Source organism: Haematobia irritans, chromosome 2 (genome assembly GCF_050003625.1).
Source record: "Haematobia irritans isolate KBUSLIRL chromosome 2, ASM5000362v1, whole genome shotgun sequence".
Lineage (NCBI taxonomy): Eukaryota > Metazoa > Arthropoda > Insecta > Diptera > Muscidae > Haematobia > Haematobia irritans.
In genome coordinates, this window is record NC_134398.1 from 147362541 (window position 1) to 147377891 (window position 15351).

The following is a 15351-nucleotide window of genomic DNA, read 5'->3' on the forward strand; positions in this document are numbered from 1 at the left end:
ATTATATATAGCCCCCATATAAACCGATCCCCAAATTTGAACTCCGGAGCCTCTTGCAGGAGCAAAATTCATCCGATCCCGTTGAAATTTGGTACGTGGTGTAAGTATATGGTCTTTAATAAACATGCACGAATTGGTCCATATCGGTCCATAATTATATATAGCCCCCATATAAACGCTTCCCAGATTTGATCTCCAGAGCCTCTTGGAGGAGCAAAATTCATCCGATCCGGTTGAAATTTGGAACGTGGTGTTAGGTTAGGTTAGGTTAGGTTAGGTTATGTGGCAGCCCGATGTATCAGGCTCACTTAGTCTATTCAGTCCATTGTGATACCACAGTGGTGAACTTCTCTCTTATCACTGAGTGCTGCCCGATTCCATGTTAAACTCAATGACAAGGGACCTCCTTTTTATAGCCGAGTCCGAACGGCGTTCCACATTCTAGTGAAACCACTTAGAGAAGCTTTGAAACCCTCAGAAATGTCACCAGCATTACTGAGGTGGGATAATCCACCGCTGAAAAACTTTTTGGTGTTCGGTCGTAGCAGGAATCGAACCCACGACCTTGTGTATGCAAGGCGGGCATGCTAACCATTGCACGTGGTGTTAGTATATGGCCGCTAATAACCATTCCATGGTCCATATCGGTCTATAGTTATATATAGCCGATCCCCACTCACACAAAAATTGGTCCATATCGATTCATAACCCTGGTTACCACTCGAGCCAAAAATAATCTATCAAAATTTTATTTCTATAGAAAATTTTCATCAAAATGTTATTCCAATAGAAAATTTTGTCAAAATTTTATTTCTATAGAAAATTTTTGTAAATATTTATTCCTATAGAAAATTTTGTCAAATTTTATTTCTATAGAAAATTTTGTCAAAATATATTTCTATAGAAAATTTTGTCAAAATTTTATTTCAATAGAAAATTTTGTCCAAATTTTATTCCTATAGAAAATTAGAAAATGTTGTCAAAATTTTATTTCTATAGAAACTGTAAACTTAATTATTTAATCGGTATTTTGTAGTGTAAAATATACCACATATGGACTATGTGGTATATATTACGGTGTTAGGAAGTTTTAAGATACCTTGCCATCGGCAAGTGCTACCGCAACCCAAGTAATTCGATTGTGGATGACAGTCTTTCGTAGAAGTTTCTACGCTATCCATGGTGGAGGGTACATAAGATTCGGCCTGGCCGAACTTACGGCCATATATACTTGTTTTTTTTTTTTTTTTTTGAATAATTCATTTTAAAGAAAATAAACTTTTTCAATTGTTTCTTTGGATCATTCTCCGCCAAGTTATAATACAATGTGCAAAAAAAACGTTCTAATGTTATTCTGCTTTAACAGATTCGAGTTTTGCCGCTAAAATGAAAAATAATTTTGGCGGCAAAACTAGAGCTTAACGGCCGCTTTTATGTTTGAAAGTATCCGTCAAGCCCTCTTAGACTACTTACTACTAGAGAGAAATCAACTTTGTTTTTATACATCTTACAACCAGAAAAAAGTGCCTTCAAAACCAAAAGAACAAATGATCATCAATTTAGTTTAGCCATTTTATTTCCATTAGCCATTTTATATTCCATTAAGTGTGAAATAATAAAATTTACTAGTTTCAGGAAAAAAAAATTGCTAAACTGAAAGCAGTTAGGAATAGTTCATTAACTAGAATAAGGCATGGAATTTTACTAATATTTAAAAATATTTTATTTCATTTGTACTAAGAAGTTACAATCTTTTCAAAACTTAAGGAAACACACTTGTTAGAATATAGGAAATTTTCCTATATTTCTTTTATCTACCTGTAATCGATACCTGTCATCGATGTAATCGATATTTTTGTTGTCGGTTGTTTTTTATGGTATATGGAGAGATTGTTAAAAAAAAATATAATAAATAACAATTTAAATATACAAAATATTTGTTATATTATTATAAAATATTTTGTTATTTATAATAAATAACAAACAATAAGTCTATCAATGTTCATTCGTCTTCATTTTGGAATCTTCAATTATCAGGTAACATTCAGTGACGCTAACCTTTTGTGAAACAATTGGTTTATGATTTTTTTATATTTATAGGTGTTGAAATTGCAAAAGGAGGATAAAATCGTTAAGTAGCAATTAAAACTGGTAGGTCCAAGAAGATGAAAAAAATACATTTTAAAGTTTATAACATTACATGGACATTGGAAATAGTGAAATAATAAACCAATATTTCAAGAAACTAATATTAATTCTTAATGAATATATTTAATATACCAATAACACATATCTTTTAATGAAGAAAAATTGTCTAGATAAATAAATAAAATTGTATTTACAAACGAAGGTAAGCAGTTATAATTTTTTAGTAAAAGGTTTACCACAAATATATACTAACTCATTCACATTAGGCTCGAAATCTACTAAAAGTTGATTTGAAATCCCTTTTTTATAAGGCAAATGACAGTTGAAATCTAGTTACAGTGGATTTTGGAAGTGTAATGTGTATGAGATATACGATTTTTAAAAATGAATGAAAAAAGTTCAATAAAATCATTCCATATAGGAATTAAATTCAATTAAACTTTTTCATTCTATAGTATAGATTTAAAAAATAGGAAAATTGTAACTAATATATGGAATGCATTCTTCCTAATTTCAACGAAAATCACGTCGTTCAAACAAATAAAAATGTCTTTGGCGCTATACCAAGTTCAACTTTCTTCACAATGAGTTCATTTTAACTTAAAAAAGGGGTCACTTTTTCTGGGTGTACTGTTTAATTTTCCACTATTTCCCCCCTTTTCATTTTACTGTCCCAACTCTAAAAAGAGTAGAGTGCCCTTATGTTATTATACCCTCCACCATAGGATGGGGGTATATTAACTTTGTCATTCCGTTTGTAAAACATCGAAATATTGCTCTAAGACCCCATAAAGTATATATATTCTGGGTCGTGGTGAAATTCAGAGTCGATCTGAGCATGTCCGTCCGTCTGTTGAAATCACGCTAACTTCTGAACGAAACAAGGTCGGATGGTATTGCAAATGGGCCATATTGGTCCACTTTTACGTATAGCCCCCATATAAACGGACCCCCAAATTTGGCTTGCGATTGCTCTAAGAAAACCAAATTTCATCCGATCCGGCTGAAATTTGGTACATGGTGTTAGTATATGATCTCTAACAACCATGCAAAAATTGGTCCATATCGGTCCACTTTTACGTATAGCCCGCATATAAACGGACCCCCAAATTTGGCTTGAGATTGCTCTAAGAGAAGTCAATTTCATCCGCTCCGGCTGAAATTTGGTACATGGTGTTGGTATATGGTCTCTAACAACCGTGCAGAAATTGGTCCATATCGGTCCATAATTACATATAGCCCCCATATAAACTGATCCATCGATTTGGCTTGCGGAGGCTCTAAGAGAAGTAAATTTCATCCGATCCGGCTGAAATTTGGTACATGGTGTTGCTATATGTTCTCTAATGACCGTGCACAAATTGGTCCGCATCGGCCCATAATTATATATAGCCCCCATACAAACCGATCCCTCGATTTGGCTTGCGGAAATCCGATCCGGCTGAAATTTGGTACATGGTGTTGGTATATGTTCTCTAATGACCGTGCAAAAATTGGTCCACATCGGCCCATAAATATATATAGCCCCCATACAAACCGATCCCCAGATTTGATCTCCGGAGCCTCTTGCAGGAGCAAAATTCATCCGATCCCGTTGAAATTTGGAACGTGGTGTTAGTATATGGCCGCTAATAACCATTCCATGGTCCATATCAGTCTATAGTTATATATAGCCGATCCCCAATCACACAAAAATTGGTCAATATCGATTCATAATCATGGTTGCCACTCGAGCCAAAAATAATCTATCAAAATTTTATTTCTATAGAAAATTTTGTCAAAATGTTATTTCTATAGAAAATTTTGTCAAAATTTTATTCCTATAGAAAATTTTGCCAAAATTTTATTTCTATAGAAAATGTTGTCAAAATTTTAATTCTGTAGAGAATGTTATCAACATTTAAATACTATTGAAAATTTTGTGAAAATTTTATTTCTATAGAAAATTTTGTCAAAATTTTATTTCTATAGAAAATTTTGTCAAAATTTTATTTCTATAGAAAATTTTGTCAAAATTTTATTTCTGTAGAAAATTTTATTTCTATAGAAAATTTTGTCAAAATTTTATTTCTATAGAAAATTTTGTCAAAATGTTATTTCTATAGAAAATTTTGTCAACATTTTATTTCTATAGAAAATTTTGTCAAAATTTTATTCCTATAGAAAATTTTGCCAAAATTTTATTTCTATAGAAAATGTTGTCAACATTTTAATTCTGTAGAGAATGTTGTCAACATTTTAATTCTATAGAAAATTTTGTCAAAATTTTATTTCTATAGAAAATTTTATTTCTATAGAAAATTTTGTCAAAATTTTATTTCTATAGAAAATTTTGTCAACATTTTATTTCTATAGAAAATTTTGTCAAAATTTTATTCCTATAGAAAATTTTGCCAAAATTTTATTTCTATAGAAAATGTTGTCAACATTTTAATTCTGTAGAGAATGTTGTCAACATTTTAATTCTATAGAAAATTTTGTCAAAATTTTATTTCTATAGAAAATTTTATTTCTATAGAAAATTTTGTCAAAATGTTATTTCTATAGAAAATTTTATTTCTATAGAAAATTTTGTCAACATTTTATTTCTATAGAAAATTTTGTCAAAATTTTATTCCTATAGAAAATTTTGCCAAAATTTTATTTCTATAGAAAATGTTGTCAACATTTTAATTCTGTAGAGAATGTTGTCAACATTTTAATTCTATAGAAAATTTTGTCAAAATTTTATTTCTATAGAAAATTTTGTCAAAATTTTATTTCTATAGAAAATTTTGTCAAAATTTTATTTCTATTAATAATATAAGTCAAAATTTTGTTTCTATAGAAAATTTCGCAAAATATTATTTCTATAGAAAATATTATCAAATTGAATTATATACGTATTTAATCGGCCTTTTTTGTTTAATATATACCCCGTATGGACTAACTTACAATTGAGAAGACGGTGTTAGGAAGTTTTAACATACCTTGCCATCAGAAAGTGTTACCGCAACCCAATTATTTCGATTGTGGATGACAGCCTTTAGTCATTAGCGTAGCTAGACAATCTTCCTAGGGGGGGCTATAGCCCCCCTAGCTAAAAATTTATAGACTGAACTTATAACTTCAATTAATGTTTTATTTCATAAAAATTAAGAAAAAATTAGACATCAAAATAACTCGACAATTAATTTATAATAAAGCAACTTAAAGTAGTTCCACACTTTTCCCAGCAAAAAAAAAATGGGAAAATCGTAAATAGGTTTTCAAATTCTGGGGGGGGCTAATCTTTTTCTGGGGGGGTCTAAGCCCCCTCCCCAGAGACCTTCCTACGCTTATGCCTTTAGTACAAGTTTCTATGCATGGTGGAGGGTAACATACATACGATTCGGCCTGGCCGAACTTACGGGCGTATATACTTGTTATACCCACCACCATAGAATGGTGATGGGGGTATAATAAGTTTGTCATTCCGTTTGTAACACATCGAAATATCGATTTCCGACTATATAAAGTATATATATTCTTGATCAGGGAGAAATTCTAAGACGATATAACGATGTCCGTCTGTCCGTCTGTCTGTCTGTCTGTCTGTCTGTCTGTCTGTCTGTCTGTCTGTTGTAATCACGCTACAGTCTTCAATAATGAAGCAACCGTGCTGAAATTTTGCACAAACTCGTCTTTTGTCTGCAGGCAGGTCAAGTTCGAAGATGGGCTATATCGGTCCAGGTTTTGATATAGTCCCCATATAAACCGACCTCCCGATTTGGGGTCTTGGGCTTATAGAAATCGTAGTTTTTATCCAATTTGCCTGAAATTTGAAATCTAGAGGTATTTTATGACTATAAAGAGGTGTGCCAAAAATGGTGAGTATCGGTCCATGTTTTGGTATAGCCCCCATATAGACCGATCTCCCGATTTTACTTCTTGGGCTTATAGAAACCGCAGTTTTTACTCAATTTACTTGAAATTGTAAATCTAGAGGTATTGTAGGACCACAAAAACGTGTGCCAAAAATTGTGAGTATCGGTCCATGTTTTGGTATGATCCCCATATAAAATGACCTCCCGATTTGGGGTCTTGGGCTTATAGAAATCGTAGTTTTTATCCAATTTGCCTGAAATTTGAAATCTAGAGGTATTTTATGACTATAAAGAGGTGTGCCAAAAATGGTGAGTATCGGTCCATGTTTTGGTATAGCCCCCATATAGACCGATCTCCCGATTTTACTTCTTGACCTTATAGAAACCGCAGTTTTTACTCAATTTACTTGAAATTGGAAATCTAGAGGTATTGTAGGACCACAAAAACGTATGCCAAAAATTGTGAGTATCGGTCCATGTTTTGGTATGGTCCCCATATAAAACGACCTCCCGATTTGGGGTCTTGGGCTTATAGAAATCGTAGTTTTTATCCAATTTGCCTGAAATTTGAAATCTAGAGGTATTTTATGACTATAAAGAGGTGTGCCAAAAATGGTGAGTATCGGTCCATGTTTTGGTATAGCCCCCATATAGACCGATTTCCCGATTTTACTTCTTGGGCTCATAGAAACCGCAGTTTCTATTCAATTTACTTGAAATTGGAAATCTAGAGGTATTGTAGGACCACAAATACGTGTGCCAAAAATTGTGAGTATCGGTCCATGTTTTGGTATGGTCCCCATATAAAACGACCTCCCGATTAGGGGTCTTGGGCTTATAGAAACCGTAGTTTTTATCCAATTTGCCTGAAATTTGAAATCTAGAGGTATTTTATGACCATAAAGAGGTGTGCCGAAAATGGTGAGTATCGGTCCATATTTTGGTATAGCCCCCATATAGACCGATTTCCCGATTTTACTTCTTGGGCTTCTAGAATCCGAAGTTTTTATCCTATTTGCCTGAAATTGGAAATCTAGAGGTATTTTCGGGTCATAAAGAGGTGTGCCGAAAACGGTGAGTATTGGTCCATATTTTAGTATAGCCCCCATAAGAACGATCACCCGATTTATCTCCTTGGGTTTCTAGAAACCGTAGTTTTTATCTGATTTGCCTGAATTTGTAAATATTCTGATATTTTAGGCTCACAAAAACGTGTATCGGATTAAGTTTTTATCGGTCCATTTGATAATGCCTCCATATAGACCGACTTCACTTCTTGACGGTGTAGAAGGCGCACTGATCATGAAAATTGCTTTAAACTCAATGTAAAATTTTCAGATTTTACTTCCACAGATATAAGATTTCAAATTAAAACGTTATTTTATAATTTTCTTGCACACTTACAAGAGATGTTAATGATTCCTCTAAAACTCAAACAAAAATGGTTCTTATAAATCCAGAATCTGATATAGTCCTCATAGGTGAAATCTTTAAATTTATCTTCGGGAAGTGTCCTCAACCCTCCTGAAATTTCAAAGGAAACCCTAATATTTGGTTCATGGTGGTGGGTATTTAAAATTCGGCCCGGCCGAACTTAGTGCTGTATATACTTGTTTTAATTTCCTTTGTTCTGAATATTTTGACTTACTCGTCGTACGTCCCGATTTGTTTTGACGAACCAAGAAAAAAATGGCGCCGATAATGCCAAAATGATAAACACATACCCACACATACATAAGGAAAAAAGCTCTTTTTTCAAATGTCTATTCTCTTGGTTCCGAATATTTATTCTCTTTACTCCGAATAATCATTTTAATATTCAAAATGATAAAAATATTTAGACTTAGGCATGTTAAATTTTTGGCGAAGCCTTATTAACTTGCCAAGCGCATTGCCAAAACAAATGAGCTCATAGAACAGTTTTCCGAAACAACATACAGTTTCACATAAATTGCTCTCTTTTGATTCTCTCGCTGTGTTATGTTGACATTTTTCGTCAACCCTCCCGGTGTCCATCTCTAGTTCTTTCTCTATACTCTCTATCTGTCGCTAACTGAATAAAATATCACAACATATATATGTTTACTCGAAATTTTGCCGAATTTTCAGCAGCTTTGTAAAGGAATAAAAGTCAAGCAGCACTTACCCTTGCAAGGTATTCATTGATGAATTTATAAAGAAATGTCCCACTTAAATGCGCTTCTTCTATGCATGAATTTCAACGCTTTCAGAAGCACAAAATATGGATGTGGAGAGTATGAAATTGTAACTTGCCACATAGTTCGTAAGAAGTCGTGATCGAATACAAAAAACAACTCTTCTTTACATGAGTGCAACCTTGTAAGCGAGAGATGAAGCACCCGCTTATCCTAGTTCAACTCAGCTACGCTAATTTCAGCACCACCATTATTTACATGTTTTAAGTACGTTGTTCGTCTTATATGTGTAGAATGAAGCGCTGTATTTTGCACTGAAAATGTTCTGAGGAAAAGTAGTGTCTACAGTATGGTCACTATAATTTTACTGCTTCCAAATATACATTTTTTTGCTGGGATATTAACATATGTGTTCCAAACATTTATCGCTAGTTTAGGAATAATACATTTTGCACTTAAATATATTGTGTTTAAAAAAGTCTTCCCCAAAAACATTTTGTTTACATCAGAACATATGAAAAACATATTTTTGTATCAGTGTAGCTTCTTGAAAAGAATATGACTGATAATGTCTTTCTTCTTTCCTATTTATTATGAAATAAACATGCAATCATATATCTCAAAAAATTTAATTTGATTTTTTTAATATCAAACTAACACCTAATATTGAAAAACCATTTACATGGTGCAGGGTATTCAAGACTCGACCCGCCAAACATTCAACTTTATATACTTATTTAAATTCGAAAACGACGGTATTAAATCTATTAAATCAATTGTGAAAGTATTCAACTGCCGCTACAAAGGGGGTTTATTAGTCGATATAACAACAATAGATTATATATTTACTCCCATATTAATAAATGTTAATGTAAACTTTAAACATACATATTACCATTCAAATTCCTTCGATAAACTGTCAGTAAATGATCTTAAATATAGTCATTATATATTCGTTTTTCTCTTTGTTCCGTACACACCCAAAGACACTTTAACTATATTTCTTGAAACAAAAACAATAGAAAACTTGAATCGATCGTCATTACAATTTAAATCTTTAAACCTTACACCTTAGGTTGGACGGTATACTAACTTTATCATTCAATTTATAACGTATCAAAATGTTCATACCAGAACCCACGAAGAATATATATTCTGGGTTATACACACAAAAAATTAACACCTAATTTTTTTATTCCCTCCACCATAGGATGGGGGGTATATTAAATTTGTCATTCCGTTTGTAACACATCGAAATATTGCTCTAAGACCACATAAAGTATATATATTCTGGGTCGTGGTGAAATTCTGAGTCGATCTAGCTATGTCCGTTCGTCCGTTTGGGGAAATCACGCTAACTTCCGAACGAAACAAGCTTTCGACTTGAAACTTGGCACAAGTAGTTGTTATTGATGTAGGTCGGATGGTATTGCAAATGGGCCATATAGCCCCACATGACCCGATCCCCAGATTTGGCTTGGGGAGGCTCTAGGAGGAGCAAATTTCATCAGATCTGCTTGAAATTTGGTACGTGGTGTTAGTATATGACTTCTAATACCCATATATTTAGCCCCCATATAAACCGATCCCCAGAATTTGCTTGCGGAGCCTATTGGAGGAGCAAAATTCATCCGATCCGTTGGAAATTTGGTACGTGGTGTTAGTATATCGAGTCTAACAACCATGCAAAAATTGGTCCATATCGCTCCATATCGGTCCATAATTATATATAGCTCCCATATAAACCGACCCCCAGATTTAACCTCCGGAGCCTCTTGGAGGAGGAAAATTCATCCGATCCAGTTGAAAGTTGGCCCGTGGTGTTAGTATATGGTCTCTAATAACCTTGCAACAATTGGTCCATATCGATCTATAATTATATATAGTCCCAATGTTATATAAGCCGGACCCCAGATAAGACCTCCGAATCTACTTGGAGGAGCACATTTCATGTGGTCCGTTTGAAATTTGTAACGTAGTGTAAGTACGAGGGCGGTTCGGAAACTTCTTAGCCTATCAATGAAAGAGAATAGTTAGTTTTTCAAAAATATTTTTATTTTTCAATATAATCTCCTGAAACTTCAATACACTTTGTCCATCGCTTTTCTAGCAATTCTATCCCTTGATTAAAATAGTTTTCCTCAAGGTCTTCAAAATATTGGTTTACAACTGTAAAAACACTTGCCAGCAAGGAATTTTTTCAGATTTGGGAACAAGTAAAAGTCACTGGGAGCTAAATCAGGAGAATAAGGTGGGTGGTCAAGCAACTCGTACTTTAATTCGTTGATTTTAGCCATTGTTAAAACAATGCGCTGGCGCGTTGTCTTGATGAAAAATTATTTTTTTGTGTTGTAAGCCAGGACGTTTTTCTCGAATTTGTACATTTAATTGATCCAAAAGGTTGCAATAGTACTCTGAATTTATTGTTTTACCCTTTGCAGATAGTCAATCAATAACATACCTTTGATGTCCTAAAAACCGTTGCCATAACCTTACCAGCCGACTGAATTGTTTTTGCCTTCTTTGGGCACTTTATCCAGCTTCAGTCCATTGTTTGGATTGTTCTTTTGTCTCTGGAGTATAGTGGTGGATCCATGTATCATCAACAGTTATGAAACGACGCTTAAAATCGATTTTATTTCGCTTAAAACGATCCAAACAAGCTTGAGAAATGTTCATTCTTATGCGTTTTTGATCGGCTGTTAACAAATGCAGCATCCATCTTGCAGAAAGCTTTTTCATCTGTAGTTCTTAATGCAAAATTAAATGGACTCGATCATTTGAGATGCCCATGATATTAGCAATCTCATGCACTTTTATTCGTCGATCATTTAATACCATATCATGCACTTTGGCTACAATTTCTGTTGTTGTTGCTGTTTTTGGACGTCCACTAAGTGGTTCATCTTCAATGCTTGTATGACCACGTTTAAATTCAGCAACCCAATTTTTTACTGTTGCATATGAAGGAGCACTTTCACCTAACACATTCGCCATAACATTATGAATTTCTTGTCCCGATAAACCTTTTTTATATAAATATTTAATGACAGCACGCATTTCTAATTTTTCCATTGTAAAAAAAAATGCGTATGTGTCTTTTTTGAACACCTGTTTCTATATGAAGGAATTGCCGGATCGAAACAAAATTTAACATGTGTTCATAACAGAGATGGAAGTTTCCAAAACACTTAACTTTTTTCTGTATATACCTCGCTTTTTGTGCTAGGCTAAGAAGTTTCCGAACTGCCCTCGTATATAGTCTCTAACAACCATGCAAAAATTATTCCATATCGGTCCATAATTATACTATAAGCCCCCATATAAACCGATTCGCAGATTTCAATTCTGGATCTCTAATTACAGCGCAAAAATGCATATGCAAGAATTGAATTACACTCAAAAAAAATTTACTTGGATCCAAGGATTTTGACCTTCCTTTAAGGATTTTGGTATTGATTCCGAGCCAAAGATGCGGCTTCTTTAAAATAAAGACATTTTTTAGGGGCCTTCCTGGCTTTATCTCGATCGATAAAATTAAAATTGGATACAGATCTCATTCATGGAATTTTTATTCTCTGTTTGCGATATATTAATAAAGGTATTCATGTACAAACAAATTCCAGTTCCAAAATCCAAATTATGCCAAGTACTTCAAAGTAAAAACTGTTTTTTAATGCTAAAAAACTTTAAACAAAAGAAGAAAATCCTTAAAATAAGTCTTAGCCTATATTTGAAGCATTTTTATCTTAAATTTAAAAATTCAATATGTCAGTTGAGTTAAAGACGATTTCTTTAAATTAAAACTGATTTTCTTTATTTTAAGGAACATTTGTCTTACTTCAAAGATCTACAACTTCAACAGAGGTACGCAAAATTTCAAGATTTGTGTCCTAAATTTAATGAAAAAAATTTTTGAAGCAAGGATTATAAACTTTCTTTTAATTAAAATGTCATTATTTTAAAGAATTTTGTCCTTAGCATTGCGTAAATTTCGAGTCCTAAAATTTAAGTTGCATAATCTTCCATATTAGGTCAATATTTTTTCAGCGTATATATCGTATACATCCTCAAAAAAATCGCTTCTGTAACATATGCCCCAAACACATTTTGCTTCAAGCATATATATTGGTCCAAAAACATTGTTTGTATTGTTCAAACATATTATGTTTCACCTTAGGGTATACACTGGTAGTAAAAAATTTTAATGCAATTTTCTTTGTGTGGATATATTTTTAAGGCGCCAATTGGTTACTTCCATTATTTTACTTGCAGCATACTCTTTAGGTCTCTCTTTCTAAACACATATATGTTTATAGGCGATTCCAAATTAATATACGTTTGCATCTAAGCATATTATATGTACAAACATTTTATGTCCCAAACATAATATGTTCTAACATATTAACATATATGTCCCAAACATGTTATGCTAGTTTATGAACATTATATGCTTGCACTTAACAATATTATGTTAAAAAATTTTGAGTTCCAAACATATAATTTTTACAACCAAACATACCAAAAACAATCTTTTCGACCGTGTATTTAATCTTTTGTTTTTTTTTGTCTAATATATACCACGTATGGACTAACTTACAATTTAGAAGACGATGTTAAGAAGTTTTAAGATACCTTTCCATCGGCCAATATTACCACAACCCAAGTAATTCGATTGTGGATGACAGTCTTTGGTAAAAGGTTTTACGCAATCCATGGTGAAGGGTACGTAAGATTCGGCCTGGCCGAACTTACGGCCGTATATACTTGTTTACGTTGACTTTTATGCCAGTAAAATTAGATTTTCCTTTTCGAAGTACGTTTTTATGATTTTCGTGAAAAAAAACCGGTAACAAAACCTTCCACCGGTTTAGGAAATATAGACCGCTTTTTGTAAACCAAGAAAACTCGGCTTAAAAAAAACGATTTTTTGTATCACTCTAATTGTTTCTGATGGAAAATTAAAGATATTTTTTGTAGATTAGTGTCAGTGGCAACTTCCATTATGGCACACATCAAACTTGAAATTCAAAATTGCTCGCAAGCAACAGAACCTTCTTCAAACATGATCCAAGCAATACACAACATACATGTTCTCTTATGAAATTGGCTCCATAAAATGTGTCAGTTTTATATGCATGTTTGTAATAGCAAATATTCAAGCGAGCAATGCACTCTCAAACTGCATTGTGGCAGAACATTTGTAGATATCTATAAAAAGACTTGTTTTTTTTTTTATAAAATCCCAGCAAACAAAGGGTTTTGGTGCAAACTTGGCGCAGAAGCGATGTATTTAACATGGGCTTGTCATAGGACGGATGTCTACCATTTCAGCAGCCATTGCACTGAATTTGCATCTCATTATAAGGTGTGATCCGAATTCAGTATTTTGGATGTGAATTAAAAACTTGAGCTATTTTCATTTAAAAATATTTTTTTAATGATTTTAATGAATTTTAATGCTTGTCTTCGCAGTATTTCTAGAATGGATTTAGGATTCTTTTCGAAAAAAAACGTGAATAATTTGTACCATTCTATTAATTCTTACTCTGTTTGTAACCTATTTAAGACAAAAAAAAATTGAAATTACCCATTAAACATATAAAAAATAAACGAGTTATAAAAAATGGAATTAAAAGAACTTCCTGTGTAGTTAAAATAAAGAACATCTTAGGAAAGACATTTTTTGTAGAAGTGCTTTTAAGGTTATGCCATGAGAAGAACTTCCAATTTTTTTGCTGGAATGTTATAAAATATTTATATTACTACCCAGCAAAAAAAAAAGTTTCCGAAAAGTAGTTTGGATCCCCAATTTAAGATCCGGAAGTTGTGCAAACTTGGATCATCTTCAATGAATTAAGTTATCTTAAAAACCGGTATCTTAACGTGAAAGAAAATTATGTTGGACTAAGGTCAACTTGACATTAATAATTCAGAAAATTTCTTCAAATTTAATAAAATTGTCTTTAAATTAGTTGACTTTGTGCATCTTGACTACAAAGAAAAAAGGTGTTTAAAAATGCGAGAAATAGGTCTTGCAACATATTATTTTAAAGACGTTTTTCACTTGAAACATCCCAGCAAAAAAATTGGAAGTTGTTCCACAAACATTTCTTTTAAAGCCCATCCCAGAATTCCACATCGATTTTTTTCAACTTCCGATGCAGTTCTTTTGGACAAGTCCACAAACATTTCTTCTAAAGCGCATCGTGGGATCCCCCAATGATTGTTTTCCACTCCCGATGCAGTCCTTTTGGACAAGTCCACAAACATTTCTTATAAAGCGCATCGTGGGATCCCCCAATGCTTTTTTTTCTACTTCCGATGTAGTCATTGTGTATTAGAAAGCACGCAATCAGGCTATTTTAAGTGCAAACTTTGGACAATCAAATTTCACAAAAAAATAGAAAATTAAAAAAATAGAAAATAATAAAAAAGTAAAAAAATAATAATAAAAAAAATAAATTGCATCCCCGCTGGAATTTGAACCTGTACCGTTTGACTTTTTCGCTTCCATGGAAGTTCTTTTGAGAAGGGTTTGCAAATTACGAGGATTTTTAATTTTTTGTTGATTTTGCCGAAAATAAAAAATAAAAACGATGCAAAACATAAAAAAAATATTTTTTTAGAAAAATATTTGATAAAAAAATTGCCTCTGGTGAGATTTGAACCTGCTTTTCTTATTTTTCGTTCATACTAATAAAGAACATCTAGAGAAGCAATTAGAATGTTATTCTTTGGTGTCGTATTACGATCATATCACAAACATTTGAATTGACCTTTCGGCGCTTTATGTTCAACGGCGTTTGTGGCTGAGTGTGTTAAAGCGTTCTGTTATGGTGTCATCAAACCCAGGTTCAACCTCTGGTCGGAGCGAAAAAGTTTTTCAAATTGTAAAAAATTAGATAATAGGAAAATAATAGTGTAATAAAAAATATGGTTGAAAAAAAATGAAATTGGTTGAAAAAAATTTTTTTCGCGTTTTAAATTTCTTCATTCAAATTAACTTCCAGGGCACAACTTCTAAAGCAATGCAAAGGATCCAAACAGAGAGTACTTCCGTCCTATGACAAGCCCATGTAAAATTCATTGGAGATGATACAACACTGAAAAAACAGTGAACCCACCAGGAAAGATAACTTTCGATTAATTTCAGAAAATTTGGAACTTTTTTAGAAAATTTTAACTAAACGGTATTACAA